The sequence below is a fragment of the Lycium barbarum genome, chromosome 3, assembly GCF_019175385.1.
Source record: "Lycium barbarum isolate Lr01 chromosome 3, ASM1917538v2, whole genome shotgun sequence".
Taxonomy (NCBI): domain Eukaryota; kingdom Viridiplantae; phylum Streptophyta; class Magnoliopsida; order Solanales; family Solanaceae; genus Lycium; species Lycium barbarum.
Genome location: NC_083339.1, coordinates 60,571,449 through 60,596,201, shown reverse-complemented (window position 1 = coordinate 60,596,201; position 24,753 = coordinate 60,571,449).

Below are 24,753 nucleotides of genomic sequence, written 5' to 3'. Positions count from 1 at the left end.
GATTTAAGAGTTTGGCCAAGGAACCATGCCTTATGAAAGAAGGGTTAGCCTTACATACCTTTTCGTCGAACTATTCTACACTTGCACGCTTCCTTCCAATGCTAGCGTCTATACCTTCATTAATATCATAACAATGGCCATTAGTCATTCACATTATCCACATTATTTAGATTCCTTAATTTGCCTCTAATTCACCCATAATCATGGTCATAACATGCAACTTCGTCCATTCGTCTAAAGTGTCTAGTTCATGATCTTAGTATCATTTATAATGCATTCATATCACAACACAACAACATTCATGATTCAATTCAAACTATTCCTCAAAATGCCACTATTCATCATTCATGACCTACTTGACCGTATTTTCTACAATCCATGTATTTCAACTCTTCAATACCTTAAACATCATGTAAAAATCATGAATCTTACCTTAGAATTTGTAGGAACAAGCTTTGGTTAATAATACTCCACTTTGAGCAAAACCCTAGTTTTTATCCATTTGCATTTCTTGACTTGAATGGTATTTAATGGCTGCTTACACTTGCTTCACTTGTTTATGTTGTTGGTGACTTATAATCCTTGAAAACCTATGAAATGAATGTAGAGAGATGATTCTAGAGAGAAGTGGTGTAATGTAGAAATGAAATAAAACAAGTCTTGGTCCTCATATTTAATGAATTGAAATTCTGTGCTGAGGTGTACAGTGGTCGTCCATGGAGGTTTACGGTCCGTATTCCAGTTTACGGACCGTCCCTCGCGGTCGTCTTTAACCTTAAGCAGAACCAGAAACTTTGGCTGCATGCATGGTGATTTACGACCATGGTTTACGGGCCGTAAATCACTTTACGGTCCATCCACCAGGTCGTATTTTACCACTTCTCAACTGGGCAGAAAGTTTGAAACCTTGCATGGCAATTTACGACTGCCAGTTTACGGACCGTATCCCATTTTACGGTCCGTATTTTGCACTTTACGACCACTGGGCAGTTTTTGCCAACTTTCAACTTTTCACATTTCTCGACTTTTCATTCTAATCATTCTCGTCCATATACGCACATTGCTCATGACACATTATACACTCGCACTCCTCGCACACGTCACTAGTTCGTTTACTTGCATACCAACGGGAAATATTCCGAGGTGTAACATTCTTCCCCCCTTAGGAACATTCGTCCTCGAATGTTGAAGTCTCGGGGAATTCTACAAAAATTTCGCCAGAGTTCCCCTTATAATATGGCGCTACCATCCTGCCACAACAACCCATAATATCGATGCCACACAGGGCCACAACGTAAAAACATAAAAATTTTGGCCACACATGACCCAAAAGCATAAAAGGAATATACATACCTTATGATCTTGACGTCTCATCTTGGGCTTCTTCCACGGGCTGAAATAAATGTGGGTATTTAGATCGTACACTTTCTTCTGCTTCCCATGTCATCTCCTCTCGATTGCTATTCCTCCACAGAACTTTAATTGAGGCCACTTCCTTGTTCCTAAGCCTCTGTACTTGCCTATCTAACATGGCAATGGGTACCTCTTCATAAGTTAATTTCTCTGTCACTTGCACATCATTGACTGGGACGATCCTGGTGGGATCTCCAACACATTTTCTAAGCATCGAAACATGAAATACTGGATGGACTGGCTCCAATTCTAGAGGTAGATCTAACTCATAGGCCACTTTGCCTATTTTGCGCATAATCTCATATGGTCCAATATACCGGGGACTGAGCTTCCCCTTTTTGCCAAATCTCATAACGCCTTTCATTGGCGACACTTTAAAGAATACCCAATCCTTAACTTGGAACTCTAAGTCCCTTCGACGATTATCCGTATAGGACTTCTGGCGACTTTGAGCCGCTAACAACTGATCTTGTATGAGCTTGACTTTCTTTATAGCTTGCTAGACCAAATCTGGCCCTATTAACTTGGCCTCTCCAGTTTCAAACCACCCAATCGGGGATCTACACTTTCGCCCATATAAAGCCTCATACGGTGCCATTTGAATGCTAGAATGATAACTGTTATTGTAAGCAAACTCAATGAGTGGCAAATGGTCATCCTAACTACCTCCAAAATCTATCATACATGCTCGTAACATATCCTCGAGAGTCTGAATGGTGCATTCAGCTTGCCCATCCGTCTGTGGGTGAAATGCCGTGCTTAGGCGCACTTGGGTCCCTAGACCCTCTTGGAACGATCTCCAAAACTTAGCTGTAAACTGGGTCCCTCTATTGGAGATAATAGATACTGGAACGCCATGGAGTTTCACTATCTCTCTAAGATAAAGCTTCGCATAATCTTCTGCCACATAGGTCGTCCTGACCGGTAAGAAATGAGCTGACTTTGTGAGTCTATCCACGATCACCCATATAGAATCATACTTACGTCGAGAACGGGGTAACCCTGTAATGAAATCCATGTTAATCACTTCCCACTTCCAAGTTGGGATTTCTATAGCTTGCAATAGTCCACCCGGCTTTTGGAGTTCAATCTTCACTTGTTGGCAATTAGGACACTGAGCTACGAATTCCTCTATATCTTTCTTCATTCCATTCCACCAGTATATAGATTTAAGATCATGGTACATTTTCGTTGCTCCGGGGTGTATGGAGTAACGGGAACAATGAGCTTCCCTCAATATTTTGTGACGTAGGCCTACCACATCGGGAACACATAACCTGCCTCGACATCGGAGAACTCCATCTCCCGAAATATCAAATGATGACTCCTCCTTCTGAGGGAGTGTATCTCTGTACTGCATTAGCATGGGATCCTCATATTGTCACTCTTTTACTTCCGCTACTAGCGATGACACTGCTGAATTCTGAATAGTAGCTCCGCTGCTACCTGAGTCCACTACTCGGACTCCTTGGCTCGCTAACTGTTGAAGCTCACGGGCCATCTCTTTCTTTTCTGGTCGTAGATCACTTAGACTTCCCATGGATCTGCGGCTAAGAGCGTCAGCCACAACGTTAGCCTTTTCGGGGTGATACAAGATATCAACATCGTAATCCTTTAGCAACTCCAACCATCGTCGTTGCCGCAAATTCAACTCTTTCTGCTTGAAGATATACTGAAGGCTCTTATGATCTGTATAAACATCCACATGGACACCATATAAATAATGTCGCCATATCTTTAATTCATGGACCACTGCGGCTAATTCTAAGTCATGGGTCGGGTAATTCTGTTCATGTTTCCGCAATTGCCTAGAAGCGTACGCAATCACCTTACCGTGTTGCATCAGTACACAACCTAGCCCGACGCCTGAAGCATCGCAATAAACAACATACCCTTCCAATTCCTCTGGAAGTGTCAAGACTGGGGCAGAAGTCAATCTATCTTTCAACTCTTGGAAGCTACGCTCGCAGGCATCTGTCCATTGAAACTTAGCTGACTTCTGAGTCAACTTTGTGAGCGGTGCAGAAATAGAAGAGAAACCTTCAACAAATCTTCTGTAATAACCTACTAAGCCCAAAAAGCTACGAACCTCCGTAGGAGTCGTGGGCCTTGGCCAAGTCTTCACGGCCTCAATCTTTTGGCTATCCACCCGAATACCATCAGCTGCAACAATATGGACCAGAAATGATACTGAGTTCAACCAAAACTCACACTTGGAGAATTTTGCAAACAACTCTCGAGCTCGCAGAACTCCAAGGACTATACGCAGATGCTCCGCATGATCTGTCTCGGATCTAGAATACACCAGGATATCGTCGATGAATACAATCATGAATAGATCCAGAATGGGTCTGAATACATTATTCATCAAGCCCATAAACGCTGCCGGTGCATTAGTTAACCCAAACGACATTACTCGGAACTCGAAATGGCCATATCTTGTTCTGAAAGCTGTCTTAGGGATATCTTTCTCCCTAACTCTTACTTGGTGGTACCCGGACCTCAAATCAATCTTTGAAAACCATTTGGCACCTTGCAATTGATCAAATAAATCATCGATCCTCGGAAGAGGATACTTGTTTTTAATCATCACTTTATTCAATTGCCGATAATCAATGCACATTCTCAAGGAGCCATCCTTCTTTCGAACGAACAATACGGGTGCTCCCCACGGGGATGAACTAGGCCTAATGAAGACTTTATCAAGCAAGTCCCTCAATTGCTCCTTCAAATCTTTCAATTCTGCGGGTGCCATTCTATATGGAGGAATAAATATAGGTGTGGTGCCTAGCAACACATCAATGGTAAAATCAATCTCCCGTTCGGGAAGAAGGCCTGGAAGCTCTTCCGGGAACACATCCGGAAATTCGTTCACCACTGGAACTAACTGTAGGGTCGGCGACACAGCTTCTACATCTTGAACTCGTACTGGTTGATAAATGCACCCTTTTGTGATCATTTTCCTTGCCTTTAGATAAGAAATAAACCTACCTTTTGGTGATGCCGCATTCCCTTTCCATTCTAAGACCGGTTCTCTCGGGAACTGGAAACGAACCGTCTTCATTCGGCAATCAACATTGCCATAACAAGAAGCCAACCAATCCATGCCCATAATAACATCAAAATCTACCATTTCTAGCTCATGCATATCAATCATGGTACAACGATCACAAATCACAATCACACAATTCCTATATACTCGGCTAGCTATTACCGATTCACCCACGAGTGTAGACACCTCAAAAGGTTTGATAGACTCTGGCTCAATTATAAATCGACCCGCAATATATGGAGTAACATATGATAATGTGGAGCCCGGATCAATCAAAGAATATACATCATGAGAGAATACCGATAATATACCTGTGACCACATCAGGAGAAGACTCAAGCTCTTGGCGTCCAGCCAAAGCATAAATACGGTGCTGAGGACCGCTAGTACTGGGAGCTCTCCCTCTACCTCTACCATGGCCGACTGGCGCATGTGCACCTAGCCCCATAGGGCGTACAGATGCTGATGATCCTGCTGCCGACCCTGATGGCTGGGTCCTACCTCTACCCTGTACTGAGGGGCAATCACGCATGATATGGCCTGGTTTACCACATGAATAGCAACCATCCGAGCCCAATCAGCATCGACCCCAATGCAACTTCCCACACTGGGAACATCGTGGTACAGGTGGCCTTGACTGGCCTGAATCATCTCTGAACTGAGGTCCTGAATAACTGGGACTCGGCCCTGAACGAGCAGATCTATCGAGGCTCTCGCTTGGAAACCGAGGAGATGCACTGGTCATAGAAGAGCCTGAATATCTAGGGAACTGCTGCCTGTGTCCGCCTCTAAACTCGCTCATCGGACCCGAAGATCTAGCTCTCTTGCTATGTCCCCGATCTTGCTCACGCTCACTCCTCCGCTGTTGTAGGCTTTCTTCTAAGTTCTGAGCATGTGCCTGAATGCATGCAATATCCATACCGTCCTGAAGGGACGCAGTCAAGCATTTATCTATCAAGTGTGGCCCTAGGCCCTTTACGAATCGGTGTACCCTGTCGCCCATATCTACCACCATGGCCGAAGCATACCTAGCCAAGGAGTTAAAGAGGAGGCTATACTCTAGGGCACTCAAACTACCTTGCCTCAAATTTAAGAATTTATCGGCCCTTGCTCGCCGAACTTCTGGAGGCATATAGTGACGGAGAAAAGCATCAACAAACTCTTGCCATACCGGGGGAGGTGCATTGGCCCCCCGTGAAGCCATCCACACCGTATACCACTGGATCGAAACATCTCTCAATCTATATGACGCTCGCTCTACCGACTCGGTGTCTGAATCATGTATCAACCGGAGCGTCCTTAGCATACCATCAATAAAGTCCTGGGGATCCTCCTCCGGCTTTGACCCAAAGAATTCTAGGGGGTTCAAAGTAATGAAATCACGGGCCCTTGCACTAACAGCCCTATCACCATACCCTGAACCTTGCCTTTGAGCCTGGGCCGCAACCAACTGGGTCAACAAATTAATGGCCTCTTTCACATCTTGGCCAGAAGCATTCGGTGGAGGAGCTGGAGCTGGGGCTGAGGCTCCCTCACGCTCCTCAGTAATGGGCACTGTCTGGGAGGACTGAGATTGAGCCGCACTCTGGGACTCACTTTCCTCTACTAACGGTGGCGGTGCTTTCTTAGCCCGCTTCTCTGCCACCGTCTTGCCTTTTTGCGCTGCCGTAGCCTTTCCCTTTTTAGGCATCTCTGAAATACACAACACACGATTTAGGAGAAAGAATTTCCTACATCATAGCTCTATCGCACGATTCTTATGAAGAAAGAAGGTCATTTATTCCTAAAATGTCTGCAGCTTCTAGTTTATAAGTGTGGCGCGCAACACACCCATAACCAAGACTCTACTAGACACGGCTCGTAGACACACCCTAGGACTGAACTGCTTTGAAACCACTTTTGTCACGACCCGACTCGGGGCCGCGACGAGCACCTGGTGCTAGCCTACCCGAGCACCCTCTTAGCTTACTCTTATACTTACATCTAGGTGAGCCACATAATTATACATACATTTCCATTCATTCGTCAACGAGTCCCAATTGGATAACAGTACATTTATATCCCCATAGGCATCTATGCCACATCAATGTACATGGGCCAACGTGGCCGACAAAATGATACAACATATGTCCAACCATATACACATGACTAAGAGCCTCTAGGAAGAGTATAACATATCACATGAGCGGGACAGGAACCCGCTATGCCTATAATTATATACACAAAAGAATAAGTACCCAAAAGCTATGGCTCCGAAGGAAATGGAGCTCCGCTATGTAATCTCTGAATAAGTAGCTATGGATCAAGTCTATCTCCCTGTGCACCTGCGGGCATGACGCAGCATCCACAAACAAAAGGACGTCAGTACGAATAATGAGTATGTAAGGCATGATCAACATCAATATAGATGCATCATAGACAATATATGAAGTGGCATAGGAGGGAAGACAATAATATCATCAACATGGCACTTACCTGCCTTTCATAGGAACCTTCCATTTCTCATGCGTATTTCATAATAGTGCTCGTATTCGTATACATGCCCCTATTCGCATTCATATACATAGTCTTTTCACATTCATATTCACATTATATACATAGCCATACACTTATATACATACATAGCGTACCCGACCATAAGGTTCGGTGTTTCATACATACTTGGCCAACCAAGGCTCAATTTTATTTCTACCCGGCCCTACCAAGGCTTCAGGGTTATCCGTACCATCTGCAGATGTGTGCGCGCGTTACGTAATCATATACATACATATATATATACATCCATATACATATATTCTACCCGGCATTATAATCTCGGGGTGTCATTATAGCCCTTCATAGGCACATGTGAATATAATAGCCCATAGGCACCTTTAGCATCATTATTATTACCATCGTCATCACTAACATCATCGTTTTCGCTATATCTCTATCTTATACTTACTCGTCAAATGGGGTGCGTAGTACATTCGTAGCACGTATCGAGGATCGTGAGCTTGTGAGCTCGGAGTGTCAATCACTTGAATACAACATACTCATATAGAGGATTTAAGAGTTTGGCCAAGGAACCATGCCTTATGAAAGAAGGGTCAGCCTTACATACCTTTTCGTCGGACTATTCTACACTTGCACGCTTCCTTCCAATGCTAGCGTCTATGCCTTCATTAATATCATAACAATGGCCATTAGTCATTCACATTATCCACATTATTTAGATTCCTTATTTTGCCTCTAATTCACCCATATTCATGGTCAAAACATCCAACTTCGTCCATTCGTCTAAAGTGTCTAGTTCATGAACTTAGTACCATTTATAATGCATTCATATCACAACACAACAACATTCATGATTCAATTCAAACTATTCCTCAAAATGCCACTATTTATCATTTATGACCTACTTGACCATATTTTCTACAATCCATGTATTTCAACTCATCAATACCTTAAACATCATGTAAAAATCATGAATCTTACCTTAGAAGTTGTTGGAACAAGCTTTGGTTAATAATACTCCACTTTGAGCAAAACCCTAGTTTTTCTCCATTTGCATTTCTTGACTTGAATTGTATTTTATGGCTTGCTTACACTTGCTTCACTTGTTTATCTTGTTGGTGACTTATAATCTTTGAAAACTTATGAAATGAATGTAGAGAGATGATTCTAGAGAGAAGTGGGGTAATGTAGAAATGAAATAAAACAAGTCTTGGTCCTCATATTTAATGAATTGAAATTCTGTGCTGAGGTGTACAGTGGTCGTCCATGGAGGTTTACGGTCCGTATTCCAGTTTATGGACCGTCCCTCGCGGTTTTCTTTAACCTTAAGCAGAACCAGAAACTTTGGCTGCATGCATGGTGATTTACGACCATGGTTTACGGGCCGTAAAACACTTTACGGTCTGTCCACCAGGTCGTATTTTACCACTTCTCAACTGGCCAGAAAGTTTGAAACCTTGCATGGCAATTTACGACTGCCAGTTTACGGACCGTATCCCATTTTACGGTCCGTATTTTGCACTTTACGACTACTGGGCAGTTTTTTCCAACTTTCAACTTTTCACATTTCTCGACTTTTCATTCTAATCATTCTCGTCCATATACGCACATTGCTCATGAAACATTATACACTCGCACACATCACTAGTTCGTTTACTTGGGTACCAACGGGAAATTTTCCGAGGTGTAACAAATGAGATTCAGCGAAAAGGGTAAAGTCAGTCCTCGGTATATTATGCCTTACAAAATTATACTCAAAGTAGGCCAAGTGGCTTATGAGTTAGATCTGCCTCCAGAACTTGAATCAGTTCATCTAGTTTTTCATGTGTCAATGCTCCGTAAATGTATTGGAGATCCTTCCAGAGTCGTACCTGTAGATGATGTCCAAATCACTGAAAAGTTGGCTTATGAAGAGGTGCCTATGGCTATACTAGATAGGTAAGTGCGAAGACTCAGAACTAAAGATGTCGCCTCGGTTAAGGTTCTGTGGAAGAATAACAATAGAGAAGAGATGACTTGGGAAGAAGAAGAGGATATAAAGATCTGATATCCACATTTATTTCCACCCCCGGAAGAGATTCAAAATGAGACGCCATTATACCCAGGTATGAAATGCTTCTTTTATTGCTTTTGGGTCGTGTGTGGCCATGTCTCTTATTGTTGATGTTGTAGTCCTATGTGGCGATGTTATTTTGGGCTGTTGTGACAGAATAGTAGTGCAATATTACCTGGGAAACTCTGGCAAATTTTTTGTAGAATCCCCGAGAACCAAAAATTCAAGGACGAATGTTCTTAGGGGGGGGGGGGGGGAGAATGTTATGCCCCTCGTCTTCGTCATAGTAGAATTAATGAATTCCTAGTCAAGTATGTCTTGAGAATGGAAACTCGTGCTCGAGTTTGGGGACATAAAGTGTTGTACTCCATGTACAATTGTATCAGTAGGTATTCTCGGTAAATTATGGAGTTAGAAGCTAAACGAATCAAATTGACACAATCGGAACGGATTCAGGAAATTCTGCAGACATTAGTGACTGTCGACAAATTGTCATTGTGCATCGTCAACATGTTTCTGCAAACTAAAATCTGCAGGCGCAAATCGACGGGACAAGTCGACGGTCCGTCGACCCGACCGTCAAACCGCCTCTCTGGAATTTTCTGGTTCCAGCTATAAATAAACGACCCTTGTTCATAATTTTTAGATTTCACTTTCTCATCAACTCTTGAAACCTCTAGAATATTCCCCATATCATATTAGTACATATCCAAGGGAAGTCAAGGATTAATCATTAATAAGCAAGGGAAATCAAATGTATGGATGCCCATTAGGGTTAAGGGAAGCTAGAAATTCATTTGGAATTGAAGTTGGGGTTGTTCTCAAGTGGAGTATCTTCATCCAAAGATCATTCCTACATAACTAAAGGTGAGTTTTATATCTATTTCATGTTATTGGAAGTATTGAGTGGTTGAAAGACTTGGATTAGATAAGAAAGTAGAATATGAGCTCAATTATGGGGAATAATGGTATTTTAAGTAATAAGTTGGGTTAAGTCATGATTATTAATATGAGATGGGCATAATCTTGTGGTAAATAATGCAAATGATGTTAAAGAAGTATTATAGGGGAAAGATTATGGTGTTATGTCATAGTTTTGGTTATGGATGACATTGGAAGGGCATTGTAAGGATTGAATAATGTTTAACTTGAAGAATTTATTGATTATGAAGTCTTGGGTGTTGTTAATGATGTTTGGGAGTTGTTTATTAGATGGAGAAAGTTGTAGAAACAAAGGAAATGTTTCCCAATTTTCATTTGCTCTTAGTCGCTTTAGCTTTAATTTAGGCATGTTTTCAGTGGCTCAACAATGGTACAACTTCTCTTGAATGTAGAATCGCGAGCTTGGAAGGAAACCATTTAGTCGATAGAGTTAAAGAGACATAAAGGTATGTAAGGCTAGTCCCCTTCTTTCAAAGGCATGAATTCTATATTATGATTTCTTTTCTATATTCCCATGACCTTCCTACATCCCAACAGATGGGATTTAAAGATTCTTAAGAGCTTCTTATGAGATATGTTCTATGATAGTGATGATGATAATGATGCTTTCATGAGCTTGATAATCCTATGTTTATGATTTCATTGATGTTATTCCTTGTTGTTGCCTCACCTCATGATATTAGTTCATTCAAGGCGAGGCATAGCGATGATGATTGTTCCATAACATAATCATAGGTTCCCAACCTTACATCACTCCGATAGAGTAATAGCTTTTATTTGAGCTCCCATGCATGCTTTAGCTTATGTATATGTAAGATTACACCGCCTCTATATGACCGGGCAGCACCACTATGGTGAGCGTCGTGGGCAGCTTATGGATGATTACATCGTGCCTATATGGCCGGGCAGCACCACTGGTGGGCGGCTTGAGATGTTTACCCCGGACGCGGGCTAATGATGATCACACTATACCTATATGGACGGGCAGTTTGTATATGTATGCATGATATGATGTTGTTATTAAGAAAGTTAGCATGCATGATTCCGCCTTAAGAGGCAATCAGTAGCAGGTTATCCCTCCACTTTATGTTCTCTCATTACTTTATTATGTTGACATACATGCCTTACATACTCAGTACATTGTTCGTACTGACGCCCTTTTCTTTTATGGACGCCGTGTTCATGCCAACAGGTAGACAGGGAGACGGTGCGGATCCCTAGGAGTCACATCAGCATACACAGGAGCACTCCACTACTCCAGAGTTTCAGCTATCGGTATATTCTTTTGTGTACATATTTGGGCATGGCGGGGTCCTGTCCCGTCTTTATGGTTTAGCTCTCCAGTAGAGGCTCGTAGATACATATGTGTGGGTAATAGATGTTATGTACCCTCTCAGTGTATACCCTTATATATCATTTTGTAGCCTCAAGGGCTTATGTATATATGCATGTTTCGGAAGATGAGTAATGCTCATTTCATAGTAAGTTTACTTTGAGAGCGATGTTTGGTTAAATTGAGTATGATGGCTAGCATGATAAGCGGTGCTCGGTAGTTAGCTCCGGGTACCCGTCATGGCCCCCTTGTCGGGTCGTGATAGATATAAGGTTGGATTATGATGTATATATGTCTGTAGTTTATATTTTGATATCATTAAGTTAATATAAGATATTAATAAAGGGAGACAAGAGTTATACGGGTCCCAATCCGAGCTTGCCGCCCGTCGTGAAATTGACGACTTGTTGTTGATAGATGGCATACTGTTGTTGGTATTGTACTTTTGTGATGCTCTAGATTGTTGTTGTTGATGTATGGGATTGGAGGAAGTTGATGTTACAGGGGAAATGTTGCCTAAATTTACTTAGACGAGCTACTAGCTTGGACTTACAACTTAGTTCCTTCTCGACACTAATTGAGGACCCTATTCTGTCAATGTAGATTAAGTGTATTATGGGATACTTTGGAAGTATTGTGGAAATATGGAGATTGAGGTATGTTAAGGCACCTTCTTTCATTCTTTTGGCATAATTCTAAACGACCGATATTCATTAACGAATCTACTAGTAGTAGTACAGAAGCTTATGTTCATTGTATTCCATGATATATTTATGATTTGTCACATTGATCTTAGATTTCTAATGAATTATATATTGATGGTATATGTGTTTCTTGTGACGCCATATGTTGACTATTACTCCCAACTTGGGGAACGTGCAGGCACCTACTATTTCCCACCTTAGTAGGCGAACCCGTCCCTTATACAACCAATCATAGTTAAATAAATAATGAATAAATGAATGAAAAACCCAAGAATAATACGATAAAACTGACATAATATATAAATACTAAGTGCGGAAGATAATCAAATCCTAAATCGTGGTCTGATCAGTACAAGAGCTACTAAATACTACTACAAGTCTGAATAGTCAATACATATTGTCTCGAAATAGAAATGGGACAATAAAATATATAGTCTCGGGCTGCATGGATCACCAGTAGCTCACCCTCAGAACTCTAGGAACGTCGCCTCGGGATCAGTCGCAAGGTGTGGAAGTCTCTCCAACAACGAACTTTGCACTCATAAAAAGAATACAACAAGGTAGCATCAAGACAAAACATGGTAAATAGTAAGCATCATAGGCCAACAACATTTAGATCACACATGCAAACAAGGAAATGGAAAGGTAGTCATTGTCACGACCCGACTAGGGGCCGTGACGAGTACCCGATACTTGTACCGAGCACTCCTTATCTATCATATTACCTTTACCTCTTAGCAAGCCGTGTAAACAGAGCCATATGTTTTTTTGAACATTAACATTAGCAGCGTCATTCTGAACATAGGCTAATAAACTTCGTTAGCACTTTATACAACAACATTAACATGCCAAAACACCATATATCTAACTATACTTGACCGACTGTACATATCTGCCTACGAGCCTCTAGACATAGTACACTTATACATAGAAAGGGCCGAGTACTATCGTGCCCGAGATTATATATACATAAAATAGTACCACTGAAATAAGGCTCCGGAACGACTGGAGCGCTGTAGAGTACTGTTGTCAGAGCTCCTAAGGATCAAGTCCACCTGTCTGCTGACCTGCGCGGCATGGAACGCAGCATCCACAAGAAGGGACGTCAGTACGAATAGTGTACCGAGTATGTAAGGCATAGAAAATAATACAAGCAGTAAGATAGAGTACGATTAATAATATCATGGAGTCACAGGGCATATAACGAGGCGAGAAAGTAACCTGTGCATAGGAAGGCCCCTTTTCAGGTCGGCTGTCATGTAGGCTTGTCCTTCGTCTTTGAAACGTTTCTTTTCATAAGCATAGGAATTATCATTTATATATTACTTATTCTCGTGTACAGAAAACAGTACATTTCAGTAATGGTACCTTTTGCTCACATTTACAGACGCCGAATACAATCGGCTCCACCCCCACGGTGTCCCTTATTCTCGTATACAGAAAATAGTACAATTCAGTGAACAGTATCTTTGATTCACATTTACAGACGCCGAATACATCGGCTCTCCCAAGCCCCCTCCCCAACGGTGTCCCAACACATTACATCATATATAGATAGCATACATTATATATATATATATATATATATATATATATATATATATATATATATATATATATATACAGACGCTGCGTACGGCTCTCCCATATCCCGCGTCCGGGCATCCCGCGTCCAGGATGGAATCCAGCTGAATCAGGTGGTGATATAACAGTGACCCTTCCCCTTTCCCCATACACATTTGCTTATCGTTTATACATATACACGTCTCATATACAATTACTTATCTTATTTATATATACATATCCATACACATATACCTGTTTTATATACATATATCATATAAGCACACAAGAGCCAAGGAAAATCATGTATCCATCGGAGTGACGTAAGGTCGGTGACCTCCGATTACGTTATGGAATGCTAGTTATAGCTTTGTCTCACCTTGAAGGAACAAGTATTTTAAGGCGAGACTATCAACGGAGAATAGTATTACAGTAACCGTAGAATGAAATCGTGGGCATCATAGATGACCGTCATAGGCTTTGGAGTCAGAGAAAATAAAGATATAGCTAGGAAATATAAATACGATTCAAAAATTAGTGCATCACTTTCATGTTTACATAAGATACTTAGCTTAGTCATCTTAGTCATAGAGTCGTTCCGGTCGTACTTATCAAAGGTACATTCTTGTCACGACCCAACCCCGTAGGCCGTGACTATTGCCCGATCTAGGCACCCGAACCCATCTATCAAATATTATCTCAAATTCTATCAACTGATTCTAGTATATGGCGGAAGCCGACAAGACTTTATTTCAAATTTAAGTAATTTCCAGAAAATTTTGGCAGAGTTTTCTTTGTTTTACGGACTATCCAATATACCCTGCACGCAGAAAATACCAACAAAAGCCACACAGGGCTAACCAAGCAATATATAAACATATGCGGACCGGCCGCCTCGGCGTATAGGATCGCCCAAACAACATATGCGGACCGGCCGCCTCGGCGTATGGGATCGCCCAAACGACATGTACATACATCCATACAGAAAGACCCTAACCCACAAACATGTCCACAGACCTCTAAACAGACCGACAGAATCATATGACGGGACAGGGCCCCGCCGTACCCATGAACGAATATATACAAATGCACTAATAAATATATATACCAAAAGTATAAGCTCCGGAAAGAGAGGAGCACTCCGAATAGAAGAAAGGGTGTCCTAAACAGGTGGATCACCAGGCTGTGCGTCTGTACCTGCGGGCATGAAACGCAGCCCCCGGAGAAGGGGGTCAGTACGAAATATGTACTGAGTATGCAAAGCAGAAGGTACAGAAATAAATCTGAATAATAATCGAATCAGATATATAGAAAATAATACATATCAAAATGTTTATTTCCAAAGTATAAATTATGCATAGGGCACTGGAAAATGTGGTCGCCCGCCTGTCGATGGCGCCACAACACAGCATAACACCAGAAAGTTTCAAATCTCCGAATCCCCGTCACACATCACAACACAGCATAACGCCAAACACAGCATAACGCCAAACATAAGTGGAACCCGGCCCTCGAGCGAGGAGCACGGTGAACCATAAACACAGCATAACACCGGAATGTATCAAAAAGCGCTCGACAACAGAACCGGCCCGGGAACCGGCGAACGATATCGTAGTAGGCACGAGCGGAGTAGTGAGGAATCATATGCATAAAATCATTATTATAAATCCGAAGGATAAGTAAAATAGTCATATTCGAAATCGGAATAATAATTATCACTTTTTGATTCAAAGTTGTCGAATTTACATAAAGGGCGTCGCGGGACCCACGGACGAGTATAGACCCGAACTGAGCCCGCCTATGAAAAACATACCCATTATACATCAAGCAAACTCCTATAAAAATTATTGGAGCGATCCGAGCCTCTATGCGAAAAATATGGCATTCAGAGATTACAAAATTCCTTAAAGTGAACATTTTCTATGCGAATTTCGGAAAGCGATTACTTCAAATACATCATGGTTCATATTTCATAAAAACATACATAAGAGTGCCAAAGTGTTATATCCCGTGTTTTCACACATTTGGAAAAATTTGAAACATATTGGATTTTTGAGAAATAAAGTCAAATTTGGTTTTTAAGTAACATAAGAGTTGTGCATGAAATAATGGGGTCATGGAAGTGTGGGACAAGGTTAAGGGTAATTTTGGAATTTTAGAAATTAGTTTCGGGAATTATGCAATGTGATCTATAAGTTATTGGGCCAAAAATTTGAATGGAAAATTGAGGCCCAAAAGTAGGGCATGGCCGGCCATGGGAAGGCCCAAACCCATGGCCTTATAACATTTTTTCCATGTGGTTAATTGACTAATGGACCATATTGTATTATATATGTGATCTTATCTAGTAAATTCTAAAGATAAGAAGCAAGAAAATAAGAAAAGCAAGAGCAAGAAGAGAGAAGGGTTCGGGTGACCCTAAGGAAAATTCACCATTAAAAATATTGCTCCAAAAATTCTTGTCTTGTTGAATTTCTACTAAGTTTAGTACACTTGTTAACTTGGTGTAGTTGGTTTGGAGAAAGGAGACCTTATTTCATCAAAGTGAACACAAGTTCAAGTGAAGAAGACTTGAGGAAAAGGTGAGAATTTATTCCTAATTCTTGTGTTATAAAGTCTTGTTTGTGTTGTAGCATATAGAAATGTGTTGATTGTATGGAAAAATGGAAGTTTGTAAAGTGGGTTTGGAATATGATGTGTAGCCGTGTGTATGTATAAATTGTATAGCCATAATGTGTTGAATTCATGTTATATTCTAGTTATGGTTGTGATGAAATGCATATTGGGATTGAAAGTTGAATGATTTAGTTGAACTTGCCAAAGAAGGCTTGTGGCCGTGACCTATGTTGAAGTTGGGATGGAAATGAATTAAGTTATTTAGGGTGTTAGTGTGTTATTATGATGGTTGCAATGTAAATGAAGTTAGAATGATATAAGTTTGTATTGAATTAGAATGTAGAAACTTATGTCGTTTTAGTATGACTTTCCGACATTAAGGAAATGAAGTTGTTTGGTTGTTAATTGTGATGATCATTGATGAATTTGGAAGTTGGAAACATGTTATGGAGTTGTATGCCAAAGATTTGATGTTTTGCATAAGTTATGACTTTGACGTAAAGTTGTATATTATGTATATCGAGTGTATAACTTGAGGAAAACGATATGAAATGTTTCTAGAACTATATGGTGATGATCTTGATGGTTGATGAATGTGAAATTATTGATATTAGTTGAAAGTTGGGTTGAAATGAAGGTTATGTCAACTTGTTAGAAAGATGACTAGTTGGAGGATATTTGTGTTTTTAATGTTCGTTGTTGATATTGATGTTGTCGTTTGGGTTGTTGTTGATGATTTCTAGCCGAGTTGAATTCTCGGGGTACTATATGTATAGGGGAAGTGCTGCCAAAATTTCGGTAGACAAATATGCATTAAGTTGAAACTTTGGTATTCATAACTCACAATTGGTAAACTTGACCAATTACAGATTTTTGACGAAACGGGAAGTGAGTTTGGAAAGGCGTAAAGAGCTTGAAAGGTATGTAAAGCAACCCCAATTCTTCCCTTGGCATGCCCTTAGTGTGTTAGGGTCGGATCCGGGCCTCGAAAGACTTCTTGGCCCTCGGAATCCGCAAGAGAAATTCTCCGTTTTTCCTTCAGTAGAATTGAACCATTTTGGTATGCTTTTCTTGAAATTATGCAATTTTGTTCTAAATTACTTGGAAGGTCACAGAATGTTTGTAGAACCTTTTTAGGTGACTCCATAAGCTTGGAGGGCATAATTTGAGCCCGCCGCCTTGTTTGTCCCGAGGCGGGCCCACTCTTCCCAGTTTTGCCCTTAATGTACTAAAGCTTTCTTTTTAAGCAATTTTTGAAAGAAACGTTTTGACTATCCTTTTAATTACTTAACGAATATTGTTTTAAATAATCTATTAAGTTTTACAAATTATTCTGACACCCGGAATGACTTCGGGAAGGTTATATTTCTGTAATTTATTATGATATCCGAAATGCATCTATTATGATCCCGTTCAACTCCATTGGATTTGTTTGACTTTGATACGCTTCATCGAGTCTTTGAGAATATCTATGGTAATTTTAAATTGCATTAGTCTCTCACTACTCCATTCGTGGATGCCCCAATGTTTCCCACACTGAGCCCGGGCCAGGATATGTTGTCAAGCGTGATCCTTTGCATTGTTCGCCGTGCCTCGATGTGAGGGGGTAGGTATACGCGTACATGGGTTTGTGGAGTATGATGTGCCATGTACGCTTGTTCTGATATGATTTACTATGGCCATCTGATATGACATATTATGTTACGGGGTTATCCCCCTATTCTGATTCTTCTGTGTTGTGGCACCAGCGTCGGGAGGGTGGCCACGTTCTGTCTGCCGAGTCCCTTGGCAGGGGCCGGGTTTGATATGACATATGTTTCTGTACACACTCCGCATGTTTTGAAAATATATATCTGATACTTTGTATTTTCTGTTTACTTTCTGTACGTTCTATACCAGTTATGATTTTGTTTCTGCAACTCAGGCTTTACATATTCAGTACATATTTCGTACTGACCCCCTTTCCTCGGGGGCTGCGTTTTCATGCCGCGCAGGTACTGACGACAGGTTTGCCGATCCGTCTGTCTAGGATATCTTTTCCGCCATTTGGAGCGCTCTTTTATTCAGAGCCATCTTTTGGTACAGTCTGTCACTTCTATATGTGTATATTTTCGTTCATGGGTACGGCGGGGCCCTGTCCCGCCATATGATTCTGTTGGTCCATTTAGAGGTCTGTAGACATGTTTGTGGGTTGGGATCTTTCTGTACAGTTGTGTGTATATGTTGTGTTTGGGCGATCCCATTCGCCGCGGCGGCCGGTCTGCATATATTTAAATGTTACTCTGTTGGCCCTATGTGGCCTTTGTTGGTATGTTCTGCGTGCAGGGTATATGGGATAGTCCGTAAAACAAAGGAAACTCTGCCGAAATTTTTCTGGAAATTATCTAAATTGGAAATAAAGCCTTGTCGGCTTCTGCTATATACTAGAATGTGTTTGAGTGCCCGGATCGGGCACTAGTCACGGCCTACGGGGTTGAGTCGTGACACAAAGAATATATATATGGATCATAACATGCTCGGATCACGAATTTGGAATTCCCTTAAAGCTCTAATCTAGCCTATGTGAAACTAAGGCATGCCAAAAGAAGGAAGGTTGCTTTACATACCTCAAACGCTCTCCAATACGATCCAAACTCAAGCTAAATCCAACCTATGATTCGGGCTGCCCACGATCTATAAACAAGCCATAAAATGCCAAACATTAGCTAAAGACTCTTTGGGCATTAAATTCCAATTTTGCCCTTAATTCTACAGAAATTTGGGCAGCATTTCCCCTGTAAATAGGCTACCCCGAGAATTTAACTCGGCCATATCAATCAACAACAACAACAACAACCAACCTAACAACTTTAATAATCCATCCGAAAGGTAATACCACATTACTAGCTCTCTTTTCCGTCATTCAACAATCTTTCATACATTCAATTCGACGACTTATATTCAAGCCAACGTCGATACTTATACATTCAAATATTAACCCGAACCCATACTAACAATATTTAAGGACATTCTAAGCAATTCATACAACATTCCCAACAACCCAAATTTTTCTCCAATTCAGCCGAATTCAGCCCCCAACCCGAGACACCCCTATATCATGCTCCTCATTTCCAAACCATGAGTTGTACCCAAAAGAATTCACATTCTAACAAAGCTATTCTCATCAATAAATAATTCACATTAAATGTACAATAGCACCCAAATCAGTCCGCAACAATCACAATATCAATTTGAGTTAATAAACGTTTATTTCCAACATAGAATTCACAACGACGACGACTAAAACATTAAGCGATATTAATTCGTCCATTGTCATATAATGTGACCCGTTTCGTCTAACACTACAAACGTACATATATGGATGATTCTCAATCGTTCTTCACCCTACAATGATCATAATAAACTAACTAGGCATTAATTCATAATTTCAACACAACACAACAAACACCCATTTACTCGGCTCAAGCACCACACACCCAACTCACTTCCAACACACTATATTTCATGATATTCATCCTTTTTAACCTACTACAATAAGCATACAACCTTTGTAACATGCAAAACATAAATGATTCTTACCTTTCTCCTTCAATTTCCCAATAGCCTAGGGTTTCCAAAGATGAAAATTGGTGGGTTGATCGATCCAACGATGCTTCCACGCTACTTAGGGACCTCAAAATAAGGGGTTTGTACCAAGGAATTAATTTTTGGATGGCTTGAAATGGGAGTGGATTTTTCTCCCAGCTGGCCGTGAGCCTCAATGGAGGTTTTCAGCTTTTGCCCCTTTTGTTTTTAAGTGTGTGGATGAATAATGAAGACTAGAGGTCATCCTTTACCATTTAAATGAAGTGTACAATTATCCCTTGGCCCACACCATGTGTTGGACCATTTAAAATTGGCCACACAATGGCATCTTTGCACAACCTAAATCATGAACACGGACCAGATGATAAATATACCCGTTTCTGATCATTTTCTCAGCCTTGAGGTATGAATTAAACTTACCCCTCGGCGATACTGTATTACCTGCCCACTCTATAACTGGCTCCCCTGGGAATTGGAATCGGACTATCTTCTTTTGACAATCAACATTAGCATAGCAAGAAGTTAGCCAATCCATACCCATAATCACGTCAAACTCGATCATATCTAACTCCACCAAATCCGCCTAAGTGCAGCGGCCACAGATAATCACGACACAATCTCTATAAATCTGACTGGCTATAACAGAGTCCCCTACTGGTGTAGCTACCTCAAAAGGCTCTATCGGTTCGGATTCTATCCCAATTGTATCAGCAACGAGTGGAGATATAAATGATAATGTAGAACCAGGATCAATCAATGCATATACATCACGAGAGAAAACCAGTAATATACCTGTGACGACATTAGGCGAAGCCTCCTGGTCCTGTCTGCTGGCTAAGGCATAAATGCGGTTCGAAGGACCGCTAGAACCTGAAGCACTGCCACGACCTCGACTGCGTCCCGCCGGTGCAGGCATACCTCGACCCGCAGGGCGTGCAACTGATGGAGCAGATGATGAACCAGCGGCTGACCCCGTCGGATGAGACACACTACCAGAACCGCTCGCCAACGGACAATCTCGCATAAGATGGCCCTGACCACCGCATGAAAAACAGGCTCCAGTAAGTCGATAACACTCTCCCGGGAGCGATTTCCCGCAATGGGAACAACGGGGCCTGGGTTGTCTGGACTGGCTGGGACCTCTAGCTATCTGTGACCCTGATGCTCTGGAGCTCTGACCGGCCCCAGACTGTCCTGCACTGTCAAATCTCCTACCGGCTGGCTGTGTACCCCGGCCTGACGGAGGAGGATGTCTGCCTGACTGCCGCTGCTGAGGCTGTCCGCCTCGAGAATCTCCAGAATAACCTGCGAATCTGGCCCTCTTGGGTGGCCTCCTGTCTCGATCTCTGCTAGAATAATCAGCTCTATGTCGGTCCTCCATACCCAGGGCATAAGCCTGTAGTCGGGCAATATCCATGTCTGCCTGCAATGCCACCGCCATACAGCCATCAATCAAATAGCGGTCTAACCCCATCACGTATGTGTGCATCCGATCGGCCATATCTGCTACTATGGCAGGTGCATACCGGGCCAAAGAATCAAACTCCATATTATACTCACGGACGCTCCGACCCCTCTGCTGCAGATGCAAAAATCGGTCAACCCGCGCCCGCCGTAACTCTGGGGGCAAAAAGTGGTGAGTGAAAGCAGTCACGAACTCGTCCCAAGTAGCTGGGGTAGCACCCTCGCCCCTTGATAGCTCCCAGGACTCATACCAGTGAGCAGCAACATCCCGTAGTCTATGCGAAGCCAACTCAACAGACTCAGTCTCTGAAGCCCTAACCAAATCTAGTGAGCGCCGCATCCCCCGAATAAAGTCATGGGGGTCCTCGTCGGGCTTAGACCCGTAAACCTCTGGAGGGCCACATAATAGAAACTCTCGAACCCTCAGGCTGTCACGCCTATCGTCATCATCATCATCTCTCCGCCCGCGTCTGCGAGCCTGTCCCGCTACCAGAGTGGTCAATAACTGCACAGCCTCTCTCAGTGTCCTGTCCTCCGCCCCTGGCTGAGGAGCTGGAGGCGCGGGAGCTGGAGCCCTGGAGCTAATGGTGAAGCTGCTCCAGACTCCTCTGACGAGGAAGACGTAGCAGAGTCGGCTGGCCGGGACATAATATCACGCATCATCTGAGCAAGGGTCCGAGTATCCTTCTGAGCCCGGCTGGTCTCTCCTATTACGCCCTTTTTCTTCTGGGCGGCCGTCGCCTTTTTCGGAGGCATCACTGAAAGATAAACAACAATAGATCAGAACAGAATCATCCTAATAGCACAGCTCTATCGCACGATCTAAGATTCAAAGAAAGGAAACATCCTAAATGTCCTGTAGCTTCCTGTTTATAGATGTGGTGCACAACACACCGATAAACAAGACTCTACTAGACACGGTCTGTAGACATTCCGAGGACAAACCGCTCTGATACCACTTTTGTCACGACCCAACCCCGTAGGCCGTGACTAGTGCCCGATCTGGGCACCCGAACCCATCTATCAAATATTATCTCAAATTCTATCAACTCATTCTAGTATATGGCGGAAGCCGACAAGACTTTATTTCAAATTTAAGTAATTTCCAGAAAATTTCGGCAGAGTTTCCTTTGTTTTACGGACTATCCAATATACCCTGCACGCAGAAAATACCAACAAAAGCCACACAGGGCTAACCAAGCAATATATAAACATATGCGGACCGGCGGCCTCGGCGTATAGGATCGCCCAAACAACATATGCGGAACGGCCGCCTCGGCGTATGGGATCGCCCAAACGACATGTACATACATCCATACAGAAAGACCCTAACCCACAAACATGTCCACAGACCTCTAAACAGACCGACAGAATCATATGACGGGACAGGGCCCCGCCGTACCAATGAACGAATATATACAAATGCACTAATAAATATATATACCAAAAGTATAAGCTCCGGAAAGAGAGGAGCACTCCGAATAGCAGAAAGGGTGTCCTAAACAGGTGGATCACCAGGCTGTGCGTCTGTACCTGCGGGCATGAAACGCAGCCCCCGGAGAAGGGGGTCAGTACGAAATATGTACTGAGTATGCAAAGCAGAAGGTACAGAAATAAATCTGAATAATAATCGAATCAGATATATAGAAAATAATACATATCAAAATGTTTATTTCCAAAGTATAAATTATGCATAGGGCACTGGAAAATGTGGTCGCCCGCCTGTCGATGGCGCCACAACACAGCATAACACCAGAAAGTTTCAAATCTCCGAATCCCCGTCACACATCACAACACAGCATAACGCCAAACACAGCATAACGCCAAACATAAGTGGAACCCGGCCCTCGAGCGAGGAGCACGGTGAACCATAAACACAGCATAACACCGGAATGTATCAAAAAGCTCACGACAACAGAACCGGCCCGGGAACCGGCGAACGATATCATAGTAGGCACGAGCGGAGTAGTGAGGAATTATATGCATAAAATCATTATTATAAATCCGAAGGATAAGTAAAATAGTCATATTCGAAATCGGAATAATAATTATCACTTTTTGATTCAAAGTTGTCGAATTTACATAAAGGGCGTCGCGGGACCCACGGACGGGTATAGACCAGAACTGAGCCCGCCTATGAAAAACATACCCATTATACATCAAGCAAACTCCTATAAAAATTATTGGAGCGATCCGAGCCTCTATGCGAAAAATATGGCATTCAGAGATTACAAAATTCCTTAAAGTGAACATTTTCTATGCGAATTTCGGAAAGCGATTACTTCAAATACATCATGGTTCATATTTCATAAAAACATACATAAGAGTGCCAAAGAATATATATATATGGATCATAACATGCTCGGATCTCGAATTTGGAATTCCCTTAAAGCTCTAATCTAGCCTATGTGAAACTAAGGCATGCCAAAAGAAGGAAGGTTGCTTTACATACCTCAAACGCTCTCCAATACGATCCAAACTCAAGCTAAATCCAACCTATGATTCGGGCTGCCCACGATCTATAAACAAGCCATAAAATGCCAAACATTAGCTAAAGACTCTTTGGGCATTAAATTCCAATTTCGCCCTTAATTCTACAGAAATTTGGGCAGCATTTCCCCTGTAAATAGGCTACCCCGAGAATTTAACTCGGCCGTATCAATCAACAACAACAACAACCAACCAACCTAACAACATTAATAATCCATCCGAAAGGTAATACCACATTACTAGCTCCCTTTTCCATCATTCAACAATCTTTTATACATTCAATACGACGACTTACATTCAAGCCAACGTTGATACTTATACATTCAAATATTAACCCGAACCCATACTAACAATATTTATAGACATTCTAAGCAATTCATACAACATTCCCAACAACCCAAATTTTTCTCCAATTCAGCTGAATTCTGCCCCCAACCCGAGACACCCCTATATCATGCTCCTCATTTCCAAACCATGAGTTGTACCCAAAAGAATTCACATTCTAACAAAGCTATTCTCATCAATAAATAATTCACATTAAATGTACAATAGCACCCAAATCAGTCCGCAACACTCACAATATCAATTTGAGTTAATAAACGTTTATTTCCAACATAGAATTCACAACGACGACGACTAAAACATTAAGCGATATTAATTCGTCCATTGTCATATAATGTGACCCGTTTCGTCTAACACTACAAACGTACATATATGGATGATTCTCAATCGTTCTTCACCCTACAATGATCATAATAAACTAACTAGGCATTAATTCATAATTTCAACACAACACAACAAACACCCATTTACTCGGCTCAAGCACCACACACCCAACTCACTTCCAACACACTATATTTCATGATATTCATCCTTTTTAACCTACTACAATAAGCATACAACCTTTGTAACATGCAAAACATAAATGATTCTTACCTTTCTCCTTCAATTTCCCAATAGCCTAGGGTTTCCAAAGATGAAAATTGGTGGGTTGATCGATCCAACGATGCTTCCACGCTACTTAGGGACCTCAAAATAGGGGG